A 14573-nucleotide genomic window follows, 5' to 3' on the forward strand; every position below is an offset into this window, starting at 1 on the left:
CAGACTCTGACATCTCTTCATTTAAATCAGTTGTTCATTTGACAAAGTTTTGGGGGGGGGAAGATGTGTATTTTGCATTTTCCATCTTTCCTGGCTTGCCTTCTCCCAGCTGTCTGTCCAGAGCACAGAGTCAGCAGCTTCACTGCCATTACCTTGGTTATGTGCTCACAAATTAAGGGTGAGTGGGAGTCCCCAGCAGCAAGTCCCACTCTGGGCAATCACAAAATCATTAAGAGACCTTCAAGATCACCCAGTCCAACCATCAACCCAGCACCACCATAATCACCCCTAAAACACCTCACTACGTGCCACATCCAACGGAGTCCCAGCTCTGGGGAATGGTCACGGCACTGCCTGCAAGAGTGGGCCCCCCACTGCCAAATGACTCATGTCTTTGTAAGACATAAAGCCATGTGATCAACCATGAACAGGCAAAACAAAGAGCTGTTCAGGGTCTTCTTTCTTATGATTAAGGAAGTGTCTACATGCAGAGCTATCACTGCCCTGCTCTGAACACTATTTCAAATCATTTGACTGAGACACCACAGAATAGACTGCTACAAACATGCAGAACTTTACTGATTAACTCACCATTATTTCTTTGCCAGGTTCTGTCATCACTTCTCATTAAAAATCATTTCATTCCACAGCTGTCCGATTGACTTATAAAGTACTAAAGGATGTCAGAACCTGGCACAGTATGGGTTTTTCAGACAAAAATACAACTGCTGGAATTCAATCATTTCATTTTCACCTCTTTAAGTAGGCTGTGTTATCTATCAAAAAGATACAACTGGAAATAGCATACTGTGACCATTAGAGACAGAGAGTGACAGTGACATCAATCACCCTCGGGTTAGCAAACATCAGACTCCATGGAAGGTGGCACAGGTCCAACACAGGTTTGGCTGAGCTAACAGGAAATGAGATGTTGGGGAAATGCCAGAGGGGACATTCTGATGAAAGACCAAGTGCTGGTGCTGCCCCTGGGTCAGGAGAACCCCTGGGATCAATCCAGGCTGGAGATGAGCAGATGGAGCAGCCCTGGGAGAAGGCCCTGGGGGTGCTGGTGGGGCAGAGGCTGGACCTGCCCCGGCCCAGAAACCCCCCGTGCCCTGGGCTGATCCCCCAGCGTGGGCAGCAGGGCAGGGGGGGATTCTGCCCCTCTGCCCCTCAGGGGAGACCCCCCTGCAGAGCTGCTCCAGCCCTGGGAACAGCCCAGCAAGGACATGGAGCTGCTGGAGGCAGTCCAGAGGAGACCCCAGGAGGATCAGAGGGCTGGAGCAGCTCTGCTGGGAGGAAAGGCTGGGAGAGTTGGGATTGTTCAGCCTGGAGAGGAGAAGCTTTGGGGTGACCCAATTGTGGCCTTCCAGGGCCTGAAGGGGATGACAAGAAACATGGAGAGAGACTATTCAGAAGGACCTGTAGTAGCAGGACAAGGGGGAATAGCTTCCAAGTGCCAGAGAACATGGTCAGATGGGATATTGGGAAGGAATCGTTCCCTGTGAGGGTGGGGAGGCCCTGGCACAGGTTGCCCAGAGAAGCTGTGGCTGCCCCTGGATCCCTGGAAGTGTCCAAGGCCAGGTTGGACGGGGCTTGGAGCAACCTGGGCTAGTGGAAGGTGTCCCTGCCCATGGCAGGGGATGGAATGGGATAAACTCTAAGGTTTATCCCCAACTCAAACTGTTCTCTGATTCCATGACAGAAATGAGTCAGTGCCCTACGCTGGCAAAAGGTTCAAGAAGCATCTTCATTACAACCCACCAGGTAACAGATGCAACTTTTATCTTACCAAGGTAATTTGAGTTCTGTGCTACATCATATAAATTCAAGATTATAAAGTATCTGAAAAAATAGGTAATTGTTAAATACAGTAACTAATTTGGTACAGTCCTGCAAGGCACACTCATGCTAATTTTACATTAGAAGTAAAGCAGGATTCTGCAATAAAATGGTGATCTTGCAACACAGGTGCAGCTATTCTCATCTGAAAATGTTCCAGAGCTTTCACTGAAAGTTAGTGTCCAAGTTTAAATACACCAGATATTCTGTCCCAGGAAGTATATTCGCCAGGAATGTTCATTAAGGTAATGTTTCAGTCTAGGTACAGACCCCTTTTTTTTCTTTATTCAATTATATGCAGTTTTAAATGCGTAAAGTATTTATTTTCAACCAAGAGTTACCCTTCAGTGCAGGCTCCTTGAACAGTTTAAATCCCATCCTTTAAATTCATCTGCAGGCCAAACCTGACTACTGGACTGTAGTATTCCAACGAAAGCAAAATGAACAAACCCAGCAGGAAGTTTTGAATGACACAGCAGCAGCAGGGTTAAATAACCTTTTCCAAAACCAGCCACCTAAACATGAGGGATCAGAGGAATGCAGCATTTCCATTCAGCTCCAGAAGTTATCCTGTGGTCTTCTGGTTCTTCAGAGGGAAACCCAAACCGTGGGCAAGTGGCTTTACAGTTTAAGCCATAACCAAAGTCAATTTGCTGCAGATTGAACTTTTAGAAGAGGAGAATGCAAAAATCTCCTCAAGCTGACCATCTCCTCCCAAAATCCTCTTTAACACAGTGTGAATAGGCAGTTCTCTCCCGTGGAGGCTGGACAAGCTCCCAGCTGGCAGCCCTTCCCCAGCAGCACAGTGTGGGGACAGTGCCAGGACATGGCAGGACCACAAACTCTCAGCAGCTGCAGCTCTGCTGGAGGAAGGGCCAAAAATGCAGCAGAGCACAAGGAAACAACTGCTGCCTAGTGATTTTGAATCGTTTTCAAAAGCTGGGAGAGAAGCCCTGTCACCTGTAACTCCACCACTGAGTCCCCAAAGCAGCCTCCAGCTCACCTGTTCTCACTTGTTCCAAGGGTTATCACCTTTTCCCCCCCCAAAACAGCCCAGAGCCTTGTGTGCCCAACATGCCTGTGGGCACTAAGCACCAGCCACTGAATGAGGCAGCAACAGAAGGGGAGGAGTCCACGGTGCCTGATCTCATTTCTCATCAGAGGACCTCAGCAGACACGCACCAGATGACTCCGACAACCCCAAGACAAGAAACGTGATTATCAGGGAGAGAGCTAACAGAAAATAGGGATCCTGATACAGGAACACAGGGTGGTCAGTCTTCAGTTCAACCTCTGCATTCCTTGGGAGAGCTTCTAGGACAACTTTCCAGCAAGGTGGTACAAAGCAGGCTCCAATCAAAACTCCTCACCTTTGGAAACAGAACAAAGCTGGGGCCAAACAAAGTCTGGAGAGGCCAGGTATCACCAGTGGTGCTTTTAAGACTTTGTGGAGAGCAGGAAATCAAACATTTTTGGAGAACAGTAATGAAACAAACACATTTCCTCATTCAGCCTTCATCCTCAAGTCGTTGCACCTGCATCTATCAGCATTAAACTCCATCAGAAAGCGTGGGAACTTCAGACTCCATCTTAAAACACTTCTACTTAAAAATCCACCCAATGCCTCCTTCCTTTTCCCAAAACTGACATTTTGCTGGCAGCATAACAAGGGAAGCTACCCCTGTCTGAAAAAATACTTTCCAAAGGGGCAGTAGGCTAAAATAAATTGGCACAATAAAAATAAAAATTGACACAATTTTGTAAAAACTCACATTAAATTTACTCTGAAGCAAATGTTAAGTAAATAAATCTCTTTCCATAGATTACTGCTGCGTGCTACTGGACACAGCTGCCGTTGGGGTGGTTTTTTTTGGCAGACTTCTCGTGAAACAAATACAAAAATTTATTTGGCAGTTCCAAGCTTAAAGAATAGTAAGTTTTATTTTGATTATGTGCTTCAAAGTGACATTCACACACTGTCCCCATCATGGGCATCTGGCATGCCAGGAAAAGCAGTCTGATGCATTCTGGCAGACAAAAGATATTGCTTATGCCCACTCCAGCACTGTTGCTCATGTGTGGGGGTTTCAGGGGGGGTTTTTTGGTGTTTGTTTTATTGTTGTTTTGTTTTGTATAGTAAGCATGGGGATTTGCTCCCAGCATAGGAACTGGTGAGCAGAAAGACACTTACATCATTCCATGTATTTTGTTGTAATTCTAGTTCCACTCATCAACCTAACACACACATCTTTTTAGATGGGCATAATAGAACGGAAATTCACTTATTTTAGCCATCATTCAGGTTTTGATGGCATGAAAGCCCTTTGTGGAGATATTGCTCCTCTAAAATTCAGTAGCAGGTCCCCTCAATGTGGGCTGAAGGCACAAAAATTATTCATGTTTATCCAGTCCCCTTCTGGCAAGAGCTCAGACTCTGCCTCCTAAAAAGCACAGGTGTTGGGTTTCTTTCAAAACAAGTATAGAAATGCAGCTGAAAATTAAACCATAATCACTTTGGAGCAGATTAGAAAATGTATATTAAGAATGTACTTAGTTTAAACTCCTTACAACAGCTCAGCAAACATATCAACAAGTTGACCAAACCATATCATAGAGTCACTGAATTGTTTGGGTTGGGAGGGACCTTAAAGATCATCCCTGCCATGGGCAGGGACACCTTCCACTAGCCCAGGTTGCTCCAAGCCCCGTCCAGCCTGGCCTTGGACACTTCCAGGGATCCAGGGGCAGCCACAGCTTCTCTGGGCAACCTGTGCCAGGGCCTCCCCACCCTCACAGAGAAGTCTGTACTATTGACCAAACTTGTTGGCCCAAATATCTCAGCATGTGCAGCACCAGAGATGTAACAGCATCCGAAGGGACCTCACACATGTAAAATTAGGCTTTTCCTGCTTAAATTATAGAGTTGGCAAGAGCCAAAATATTCAACAGTATAAAGCAAGCACAGTTTTAGTTTTGTGCTTTTACATAAACAATACTGAGCAGCTTTCAGAACTTACCTACACTTCATACATACATACATATATATATATATATCTGTAGTTACTTTTCATTATACTCTCCCTTCGAAAATATATTTACAGAGAAAAAAGTCTCCATAGAATTCTGAAATTGCAGCACTAGACTTCGTCTTGGAAAATCTGGATTAGAGGAGTTCATTTGCTGTTTTATGGGCACAGAGTTTGCAGAGGAATCTCTTTGTCATGTGCAATAAGCCCAGGAAATTTCCCACATTTGCCCTCAACAACTCTTCCTTTAAGTGGCCCTGTCACTCGGCAATTATTGCACACAACATTGCCAGTTAACCCCCTCTCTCCAAGTGTCTCCCTCAAGCAGCAAGATGATGCATTTGGAGATTATTTACAGGATGGGTTACAGGGAAAACATCAGGCAGAACCTTCAAATGCAGTAAAGCAGCCTATTTAATGTGTCACATCCAGATAAAATGAAAACATTTGGATACTGGACAGACAGAGATCTGTAAGGACACAACAAAGGCCTGGCTCCACTAATTGGAGAAACCAGCCACTTCCCAAAGCACCCACAGCACCAAAAATCCTGCTCTGCGTCAAAATTTAGCTGCACATAAAATCACTGCTTTTGTACCCAGAGCCAGGCGCCCTGAGCTCAGCAGGGTGACGTTCCTGGGTGTTTAATGCACTAAATGTCACAGCTGGGTCCACAGACACCTGCACACAGGGCCACAGGCCCCCCTGGGACATCCACGGCTTCACTCCGGAGGGGAGACCCTGCTGACCCCTGTTATAGTGACAGCACGGGCAACAGAGTTTATCCATGGCTCCACTGGCTGAGAAAGGATATTTTAATCACATTATCTCCTCATTAACTGATAGCAACAGAAGCACTAAGTCAGATTAACACGGGCAGTGCTACATCCCTCAGCTGTCCTGCACAAATTTATGACTTTAAGAAAAATTAAGATTTTTTTTTTTGGCAGAAACCAAACTATATAAAGAGATAAGTGAGATAAGTATCATAAATATACGCAACAGTAAGTATAATGCAGCCCTGTTTTTTCAGTTTTATTGTGGTTCCTGCAAACAGTTAGATACAGGAATTGACATAAATCATCTGTTATGGCTTCATCATATTTAAAAATCCATTAACCATTGAGCCACGTTGTTCTGGTGAAAGCTATGAAAGGATTTTAAATGCTAATTTTGTTTATTTTTCTCCCCCAACTGACAGCCTGTGTCACTATTATAACCCTTCACTCCTCCAACTGCAACCACAACCATTCAATTCCCAAATAATACCCATTAGCACACTCTTTTCTCAGTGTAACTTAACATTTGGCGTCCTTCCTGCAATTTTTATTGCGTGGCCTTTTCTCTAACCCAGGGCTTAATAATATGAGCTGGCAGCTGCTATTTCTGCAGCCTTCTGGACAAGAGTGTAACTTTCCTCTTGTATCCACTTTATCTGTTACTTTATATGATATCAATGCTATTTGGCAAATGTGCAAAAAGTGAACTGTCACATCTTTCATTCTACATTTTTTTCCAAAACTACACACTCACTAATGACTGGTTTTCCATTACAACAGAATCACACCAATTGAACAGTATCCTAAAAATAACTGCCAAAAGAAACTTTTACACCTTTCTTCGCTTTTCATTAAAAAGAGAAGAAATAACAGGATCTGCTCGTTTTTAAGAGGCCTCCTCATTTTCAAATGCAGCCTTTTCTTTGGACATTAAAAAGATGTAGGAATTACAAATTGCCCATCAAGAACCAGATCCTAAAACTGCACAAGGGCCTCAGACAGCCCTTCCCACTAAATCATTACCCACTGAGCAACCAGCTCCTTGCAACGTTGAGCTACAGGCACTGCTGGCGACCAAAAACCTCAAAGTTTTGCAGTGCTCCTGATCAACATCAGAGCCAAGGGAAATAACAGGATCAATTGCTGTTGCTGCTGAGACAGATGAGGGGAAGGAGGACAATTTAATATCCAACCTGAGCTTCCCCTGGCACAGCTGGAGGCCGTTCCCTCTCCTCCTGTCCCTTGTTCCCTGGGAGCAGAGCCCGACCCACCCCCGGCTCCCCCCTCCTGTCAGGGACTTGCAGAGCCAGAAGGTCCCCCCTGAGCCTCCTTTGCTCCAGGCTGAACAAGCCACACTTCTCATCCTCTTCTTCCTCACAGTCCTGTATTTCTGCAGATTAATAAATATTCTTTTGCATGAAAGTTTTGTTAAATAATAACACTTCCCTCACACCTAACAAATTATTTCAAATCCAAAAATCCTCTGATCTAGTGCCAGTGTGGCAAGACATGAAAAAGTAGCAACTCACACTGCCAGCGAAGTGAAGAATGGCACATGGCATCAGGTTGTCTCTTCACATCAGACATCTCCTGGGGACAGACATAGGCACCCTGGCACTGGGATTAGCTCACACAGCCACACAAGCACTCACTCCATTCTCATGGGAAATAGATAAAACACATCTATCTTCACCTGGCCACCTCCCACACCTTCCAGGTGAGGAGCACCTGTGATGAGCCCTGTGGCACCAGCACACTCTGCACACGTGGTGGGCAGCACCAGCAGCAGCACAGCTGTGACAGCATTCCTAATAACCTCTGTAAGGAACTGAGATTCACTGCACCTCACCCTCAGGGTGACCCTACTTCCAGATTCCATTGCCTGAGAAATCACAACAGTGCAACTGTGCCAGACCCATGTAAAGGTGACCTTCCTCCTGACCCAAGAAATACACCGGAGCTCCTTTTTCTGGGCAGACACCACCCTAGACACCAACTCAAAGTATGTATTCCCTTGTCTTTTCTAGAGAGCCTCCTGAGCTCACTTCCAGCTTCTGGGCAATTATTAATCCAGAGAAGGGTGTACCTACTGGAGGTGCAGAGCCAAGGGCAAGTTGCCCCTGCCTGTCCAAGTTTTTCCTCATGAGAAGGCCACAAACACCAGCAGTGCAAGAGTGTAACACATGGTTGGCCTGCGCTGGGGGGTAAAAAGGAAAGTAAAATCCCTGAGGCTCCATAAGAGGCAGGAGAAAGGACTCCCCCACCACTTAGCAGGAACTCTATCGAGCTTGATAGGTGCCCAGAGAAGTGAAAAAGCGATCAGGAAATTGTTCCTAACAGGTAGTGAGATGAAAAAGATGCAGAAGTGAGAAAGATCACTTTTTAGGGCAACAAAAACAGGACAAAATATTGGGTGTTATTTTTTTTCTCTTTTTCTTTCTTTTTCAGGTTTTATAACCAAGAGCATCAGATTCCTCTGCAGGCTGACTGCACTACAACTGCAGCAATGGAAACCCCCCATAAAACCTGACTTACCTGTCTGCTTAAATGTGTTTACCAACTGTGTTGATACAGCAATGAATTCACCTGTTGTGCTTTGTGGTTCTGCATTTTATTTACAACAATAATCTACTTAGCCTTAAAGGAATCAATTATACATATTGTTTGGCACATTGACTCAGAGAATCACAGAATGGTTTGGGTTGGAAGGGATCCTAAAGATCCTCCAGTTCCACCCTCTGCCATGGGCAGGGACACCTTCCACTAGCCCAGGTTGCTCCAACCTGGCCTTGGACACTTCCAGGGATCCAGGGGCAGCCACAGCTTCTCTGGGCAACCTGTGCCAGGGCCTCCCCACCCTCCCAGGGAAGGATTTCTTCCTATGAAACAACACTCCTTAATATTCAAAAAGGGATCTTCTTCAACACATAATACACAGGAACACATATTCTAGTGTGTAAGCGCAACTCCACTGCACTGTGTGAGGCATGTCAGAATTAATGCAGTTCTGATCAGTTTTAAATTATAGAAATACTACTGTGTGACACCTTGTAAGCACCATACTCCCTCCAGGACATGCAAACTTTTGTTTTCTTGGGAAATTTTTTGCATTGCCAATTTTATGGTGCTCAATAATATCCCATGCACATCATATAACACTTGTGGGACAGGGAGAGTCCAAGACAATGTCGGACGTCATGGTAATGAAAATTTAAATGACCTTTTCCTTGTGAAGAGAACCTTCAAAACCAGTCTCTGAAATGGGCCAAAGTACCTAATCTTGGAAGAAAGATGGGAGACTTGGCTGCTTGTTTTATTCAAGATCTTCAGGCAACACATATGCTACATATGCTACCTAAAGCAAGCAGGTATCAAATATCATGCAAAAAATTCATACTGAGAAACACTCCCTCACACAAGACCTGTGCCACACCTTGGCACAACAGATATAACTCATCTTGCTGCCAATGTGACGAGAGCAGAAGAGGAGCATCTGTAGGCACACCAGCACCCTAAAGATTCCAAGTTCTGTGATTAGGAAGGTGCTCATGGGGCTGCATCTCTGTCCCTGAAACGTCTGCTCTCGGTGCAGTAGCAAAACAGACATTTTTTACATGCTGAAAACCAGCTCACCATGATTTCATTGGGACAAACAACTAACACTTCCTGCTGGCTAAAGCTGCACATGCTGCAAACGCTGCTCTGACTTCTGCTCTGCCTGGGCAACTCCTGCTGTCCTCGGATGCTCCCGCCATGGCAGCCGTGTTTCATCACCCAAACTTCCATGCACAAACCTCACCGAGAGGTTTGGCAGGAGTGTGACTGCTAAATGAGCAGCAATCAAGTCGTTCACCCAATCAGTTTTCTAATTCACCACAACTGCTATAAATACCACCCGTTATTACTGAATGTAGCTTTTAGGGGGAAAAAATACATGCAAACTTCCTGCTGAAGCTAATCTATGGGAAAATTATACAGAACATCACATTAAAATCTAAGCAAACACTTTGGCACCCTCCTAATGTATGTGCATAGATTACTGGGGTGTACTTCCAGGATAAGTACCATTTGATGTTCAAATTATTGGTGGATATTTAAAGTTGATTACCCTAGAGGTAAGATATAATTGGTAAACAAGGAACATATACAGAACAACAACATAATAACCACAAGTTGCATTTATTTCACAGTTTCTTCCTACAGTCGGGACAATAGTTCAGTCAAGATACTAATTATATTTTTGAGCAAACAAAATGAAGTCAGGAAGCACCAAAGGCATCGTTTTTCATCCTGTGGCATTAGGAGGTGAGAGGAAGGCCTTACTGGACTTCCCTTTCACATCCCCACAGGTAATACAGTGCTCCTTTGACACCTGAGCTGCACTGCAGGCACGGAGACACAACAGGAGCTCTCAGCAGGCAGAGCTTTCTGTGGGCTGTGGGTACTCGGGGCCACCCTGTGCATCCTCCTGGGGTTACCTCTGCAGAAAGACCTGCACAGCCCAGCAGTAAATCTCAGGGCTTAGCTCACAGCAACCCAGGCGAGGAAAACTCGGTTGGTCACGGCAAAGGCTGGTACCTGTTTCAGCAGCAAAGTGCTAGAGATGGAAGACTAAACATGCAGCAGCAGATAGCAAGAGGAGAAACAAAATGGATGGAGGTAATAAGAGAATAAACAGAGGGGAGACACTGGTGTGCTCACTAAATTACTGAAGAGATCCATCAACTTGCAGATGTGATGGTGGGGGCATGTTCACTTGGCTAACATATATATTTAATTACCTATATTATTTATCCTTTTCAATGTGGACACCTTGTCTAGACTGTTTGATTACACCCATCTATAAGCTGCCTCTGGCTTTCCTCTCTCTTTTGTCTTATTTTTGAGATGACTTTCCCTACACAAAATGGTGCAATTCCGGTCTCCTTCCATATGTTTGCCTCTTTATCACTGTGAGACACTGACAAATTGCTGTTGTTTGTTTTTTCCCACTGATGACCTGAATTAGCCACTACCAGACACAGCAGTGCTGGCCCATCAGGCTCCGGGGCTGCTGGAGTTACACAGCCCCTTACAGATGGAGAAGAGCTCCATTTTCTGTGGGTGTGGGGTGTTGAACAGGTACCCTCATTCCCTTCAACACCTGATGTTGGCTGGCAGCAAAGGGATTATCTAAACTAGGGAAAAGACCCTCCACATTGAAAGCAGGACTGAATAATATGGATAATAATAAAAAGTAGATTAAAAAAAAAATCATTAAAAAAGGGAAGACTATTTACACAGTCTCCTTTGCATTTATTCATGCTTGGGGCATCTGTTAAATGCACAGCCTGGCTGGATTTGTGTCCAAGGCCAGGTTGGACGGGGCTTGGAGCAACCTGGGCTAGTGGAAGGTGTCCCTGCCCATGGCAGGGGATGGAATGAGATGAGCTGTAAGGTCCCTTCCAGCCCAAACCATTTCATGATTCCATCTATGATTTGTATAGAGGACACATGGGGACCTCCCCATAGGACCACCAGCACATCCAAAGCACAAAGCAATGATCTTCTAGAGGGAAGTAAACGTCCTCAATCACTGCTGAAATACAAGGTGAGAATCACACAGAAAATTCCCTGCCAAGAGATGCACTAAAAGAACTTGGAGCAGCAGTATGAGCCTTCCTCACATAAAGAGGAGACTCCAGCAGTCAGATAGATATGCAATAAAACAGGTAGAGGGACTGGGTTCTGGTTAAATCCTACCCAGAGCATACAGGAATTAAATCCTACCCATATAGGAAGGCTAGCTAAAGCCCACTTCAGCCTTGATGTAAGCAGTGGGAACATCCACATGCAGCTGGGACACTATGTAAATTTATTCATTTAAGCTGTCACATTAACATGGGAGCAGGGAAAAAGCTGCTAACTGGAAGAGTGAGGAAAAAAGCCATGAGCCCTAGAATTGCACGGCTCAAGGGCACCATAGCAAGAACAAAGTGTTTTACAACACATTTTTTTTTAAAAACGGGAGCATATTCAGAGCCTGTGCTCCTTTCAAAGATCTGGCACCAATTTCATGGAATCACAGACTAAGAAAATGGTTTGGATTGGAAGGGAACTTAAAGATCATCCAGTTCCATCCCCCTGCCATGGGCAGGAACACCTTCCACTAAACCAGGTTGCTCCAAGCTCCGTCCAACCTGGCCTTGGACACTTGGTGGGGCCATCCACAACAATTCCTGGAACACTTGTTGTCTGCAGGCATATTTTGAGACCAACACTGTTAGTGATGCCCTAAGGTGGTCCCAGCTCCAGTGCCAACTCTCTGCCTCCACACCTCTCCACAGAATCCACTGCTCTCTCCTTGGAGTGGCTTTCACTGCAGAAAAGTACTGTCCATAGGGTTTGTAAACTCCTTTTAGAACAAAGTAATCATAAAAAGTCCTACCTGAGGTAGTAGGCTGGGTGAGGTTTCCCACCTCAGTTAAAAATGCAGATTTTGCAGATCTCCAATGCAGACAGAGCCGGTTACAAAGAATACAAACTTCACACTTTTATATGCCAAAAAAGCAATACAAATGCAACTCTACTGACTACAAAAAAAAACCTTAAAAACAGACCTCCCTCCAAAAAGCCAACAAGGATTTACAGACAGAGAAACAAAATGGAAAAAATTACTTGAATCACCTGACATAACAAAAGACAAACATCAGGAATAATCATATTTTAATGGGAACCTAAATACTGATTTTAACAACTTCAAGAATCTCATGCATGCTTTTGTCCCCTCATTATTTTGATTTCATAGGGTATTTAATAGAACTTTATGTGCTTCACTATAGGGAGAGGAAAAAAGTGTTTTTATTGAGCATTAATTCCTTTATTGCACTGTGGTGGTAGCAGACATCTCCACCACCTGTCTTAAAAGAGCAGAGTTTCTAGTGCTACTCTGAAAGAGCATTGGAGACACAGGCACACTGTTTTTATCATTGTTTGCTTTTCAAAGCAGTCAAAAGAGCTGTGCTCCAGGTAACAGGTGTTCCTAAAAACCCCGTAAACATTTCAGTAAAAGGCATTTGGAATTCAAACACAAAAATCCTAAACTCACTTAGTGACACGGTGGCTTAACTTTGCCAGGTGCCATTTCTAAATTTTTCCATTGAAGAGGCATTAAAAAAAAAAAAATCCTCCCCTAACACAGCTTTGCCAAAAGCTCAGGCTTTCAAATTACTTGAAATTATATCACAAATCAAGAGCTTGCAAGAAATATGGAAAGATTCTCTGGTAAGTACATGACACAGATAATGGAAACCAATGTAATCCAGGAAATCCAGTTCTGCTCAAAGTAAGAAAGTAAGGACAGTTGTCTTCCTAGAAAGATAAAAACTGACAGCCCAAGAAAGAACTGAAGGTCTTTATCACAAAGGAACAGTTTTCTGATGTATTTTCAAGTACTGAAAAATCTAGGATTTGCTTAACAGCTTTGCTGGCAGATCTCAGAGACACAGAACTCAAAAAGATTACATAAAGTAGCGTATATCAAATCACTTTTTTTGCATAAAAATGTGCCTGTCCGTGTCTGATGGTGGGAAAGGCACACTGGTGGTATTAAACACAAGTAGAGGCAGGTACAGTCTCTCTAAAAAGATTTAATAATCTTTTATTAAACTGAGGAAGCACCATTCACACTGCAGCTCAAATCCTCAGTGGCTGTGAGGGGATGAGGAATTTACCCACTGGAAAGAATTCCAAACCACAGCTCCGGGTTTCTGTCACACTTTGCAGGCTGACAGAGCAACCAAGTGTACCTCAGTCCAAGATTACACAGCCAAAGAATTCCTTGGGTTTTTGAGATAATCAGGCCAAATCAGTAACTAGGTAACACCTCGCAGCATCACACTGTGTCAGCTCACCTGCATTTCAGCTCCTCGGTGTTAACAGCAGTTTGTCACTGAATCATCACAACTAAGAAACAAAGAACCAAACTGCATTCTTTTTATAACACATAATAGTTCTCTTCAGCAATCTAAACCATTTCACTATTCTGCTCAAAAGCATATTCTTGGATTATTTTCGTAGATTTCCTCAGCTTTTTTGCTGAGAAGGGCAAGAGCCTGGGCAAGCACAGCAAGAAACAAAAACTATGATCAGAGAGCCCAGAGAGGCTCAACATGCCTTCCTTGATACCAACAACAAAGCATGCTCTGATCATCCAAAATCCCTCTTCTTTTTCCACAGCATAGGTTCATGGTGTATCTCACTATCCTCCCCAGCTTGGCTGACAACAGAGGGACTTTCCCTCTTGTCCTCTCTGCCTGTTCCTGCTTCCCAGTTCTCCGTGCCAACAAAAATCTTGTCCCTTTCTTTTCTTGCTATTTGGAAAACATGTTACTTAAATCAGTGTTTTAACTCATACTGGGTAGATATAAAATATGATGGCACCAGGAGGAATCCTGTGACACACAAAAATTCCTGAGCTTTCAGTGTGCACACCATTAGGTAGTTCTGCCAAAGGGCACCTCTCAAATTTAGGAAGATATTAGCTGTGGAGTCCAAAAGCACAGCAGTACAGATATTATTATACAGAAGCCATGTTTTGGGCTAGCAAAGGCAATCATTCAAAGCAGCAGCTCATCAAAAAGACCCTCGAGAAGCCGCCAAAGCTCTGTAGCTCCTGTCAACAAGATCCTGCAGGGAAAAACAGAAGTGACAAAGAAAAAAAATTTCTCTCAACTTTCAGCAGCAGATCAATGAAATACATCAGTACATCTCATCCCTTAGCAGACAACATTTGGCCTCATGGAACGTGCTATTAGACAAAATTGGCAGGAAAACCTCTCCAAAGCACAGGACCATCACAGCCCCAGCTCCACAGATAACTCAGTTCTGACCTAACACAGAGTTCTGATACAGGAAGATCTAAAGACAGAACAACAGCTCTGAAGTA

General features: G+C 44.2%; 1 long non-coding RNA gene across 1 annotated transcript; it reads left to right on the plus strand.

The window, feature by feature from the left end:
• The first annotated feature begins 837 nt into the window (after positions 1-837).
• Positions 838-3568, plus strand: LOC113972190. Its single transcript, XR_003535790.1, has 3 exons — positions 838-902; positions 1706-1796; positions 2240-3568. It is a non-coding gene; the product is annotated as an uncharacterized LOC113972190 (long non-coding RNA).
• The last annotated feature ends 11005 nt before the right edge of the window (positions 3569-14573 follow it).

The sequence above is a fragment of the Neopelma chrysocephalum genome, unplaced genomic scaffold (genome assembly GCF_003984885.1).
Source record: "Neopelma chrysocephalum unplaced genomic scaffold, ASM398488v2 Primary Assembly neopelma1_89, whole genome shotgun sequence".
NCBI classification, from domain to species: Eukaryota; Metazoa; Chordata; class Aves; order Passeriformes; family Pipridae; genus Neopelma; species Neopelma chrysocephalum.